We start from the raw sequence: 2,737 nt of genomic DNA, 5'->3' as shown, positions 1-2,737 counted from the left end.
GTGCGAGCAGATAATTGTAATAAAACTGTCAGACATGACAAAGTTAACAAACCGGAAAGATGTTTGTAGAGAATGACTATGTAATACTTGTAAAAATTTAGTATCTGTTTCCAAGTTAATCATAAATATATATTATTAGTAACATCTCTGAAAATTCTACGTTTCAATTGCCGGTGTCCCAATCCGACCCCCTTCACATACAGGATTCACTGTCCACAGTTTGCACCCTTAGAGCCATTGTTAACCACCACTTGACAGTTTCTATTCCGTTTTGTGTGTGGATAGAGATAGTTTAATCTTGATCACTCTCCAAGGAATTGGTCACGAATTGACATTTGTTGAATATAGCTTGCTCTCACTCGGCCTACAGCTACTGCCCGGCAAAGTTTTTCTAGTAGTATACGTGTTCCCTCTCAATTAATACAATCTAATGCAAGATGACTTTCAAAGAAGTATTCTATGACAGTAAAATTTCCTTGAGATGATCATTCACTATCGCTGTTGTTACTTATTGGTCTTGCTGACTAACCATGATTACATACTTGACATTTTTTTACATACTCATACAACAGTGGTTAGTTGATGAGTTAGTAACAGATTACACAAGGTCGGATTAACAGAAAGGTAGTTGTCGTTAGTGTCAAGGAATTAGTGTCAAGGAACACGGCGGGGGAGACTTGTGACCCCCTAAATTGGTACAATTTTTTTTTGCTAATGGTTTTTGATGGAGAACAGGGGCGTCTCCTAAGCAACATAGCAGAAAAGATAAATCAAATTAGAGTAAATAAAGACTAAAACGAACAACTACTTCCTTGATAACTAGATGTCAGTCACTGGCGCCAATATATGTTGATCGAGACTCAGAATAACTGAAACCTAAAGTGTGTTGATCACTCTAGTAACCGAAGGTTTGAGTTCCTAGTGTAGGAGGACAACTGTGTGGCGATATGACTGGCTGAAGAAGAGACAACACTGGTGTGAAGTTTGTTTGTTTTAGAATTTTGACGCAAAAGACTATCCGTCCATAACATTGTACTAATAGACTCGAGGAAAGGCAACTAGCCAATAACATCAACCGTAAATTCTTGTTTGATCGAATAGTGGTATTTGAGTGACACTTTCATAAAGCAGCCACGGCCTTAATATGTGGTGCTCAGTTTTTCTGATTCAAAGTCTGGGCACGCTAACCACTAGGCCATGCTCGGCCCCTGTGCGTAAAGACAAGCAAAATATAAATATGAAGAATGGTAGGATCATTTGAGTTTAAATGGAAGAAGCTGTTTACGTTTAATGAAGAAGGAAACAATGGTCGCTGTAAATAAAAGACAAGTTGTAGATGAAGGAAGGAAAATTGCGTTTTAAAAAATAAAATAAAATTCATTTAGTGATGGAATTAAGAGTAAAGTCAGTCAGGTAGACAAATCTTGTTCCATCAACTGTTGACTCCTTGGAAGCAGAAACGTGTCTGTTTGAAAGTGCCTAAAGCTAGTTCCCATTCATCTTACACAACAAGTATTAGTATTTTACTATTTTCAAGATATTTATATTATAAGGAGGCGGATACTTTCTTATCGCATTCTTCACACCGATCATGATGATCTACTCGAGCATAAAACCTAGTGGAAGTTTTGAAGTGTGTGTTTTTATCCTCAGATGAATTCCGCACTTTTTGAGTTTAATCGTTAAACATTTTCTACCTAAACATGACGTTTCTAAAAAAACGATTACAACAAGAAATTGGTAAAAAAAACAAAAAACATGTGGTTCTTATAACAGTCTACAAAAGGTTGGATTAACAGAAAGGCAGTTGTCGTTGGTGTCAAAGAACACACAGTGGTTAGTTGATGAGTTAGTAACAGATTACACAAGGTCGAATTAACAGAAAGGTAGTTGTCGTATCTCCTCGTTTCAATTGGATATTGCTTTTACAATGAAGGTAGAGGAATCAAGTCTCAGTTGAAATTTGGCTTGAGGGCAAGACTAAGATAAAAAAGAAGGAGATTGTGGTATGAAGGTACCATGTGTCCCACTTTTATAATATATATCTTTAATATATTAAACTATACTTTTAACAAAGACGCTATCTGTTCTTTGATGGGATAGTTCCACTCTGTCCAACGTTGTCCTGAAGCTATTTTACCGCTTTCCCATGGTGAAGTAGATATACTTCTGGATTCGAACAATCTTTCAGCTATAGCGAAACGTGGAGGTATCAGGAAGTGAGGAATTGTTTACTGCTGCAGTTTAGCTTTAGTCACTAAATTTTGTGTTTTATTAGACCAGTTTTTCATTACAAGTTACAGCATTCAAGGTAAAGAATAATATTTTTTTTAAAAGAAGTTGGAAGTTTTGATCACTAGTGCGATCATTCTCAAGCACAAAAGTTTTAATAGTAAAACATATTTTTGTATTTAAATCAATTCACATGAATTGACAGATTATTTAGATGAACAGAAAAACAAACAAAAAGTGAACAAATATGAATGTGTGTGAAAGATTTGCATAAGATTAGGAATATTTGTGGAAATAACGATCAAAGACCGATTTTAATGTCAGGTTAGTGTTTTAGTATTGTTACGCCTCAGGTCGTTCGTTAATTTTCCGTAAATTCGTTCCGACGAAACTTTAGCGACACAAGTCCTTTCTTAAATAAAACTGGTTTATTCTTTCTGAATATAACTATGCGATACACTTAATTTCAACAGTCGCGCTATAATTCTCAATGAACGTCTCACGT

Source organism: Limulus polyphemus, unplaced genomic scaffold (assembly GCF_000517525.1).
Source record: "Limulus polyphemus unplaced genomic scaffold, Limulus_polyphemus-2.1.2 Scaffold7358, whole genome shotgun sequence".
NCBI lineage: Eukaryota > Metazoa > Arthropoda > Merostomata > Xiphosura > Limulidae > Limulus > Limulus polyphemus.
Note: the sequence above shows the minus strand (reverse complement) of the source record.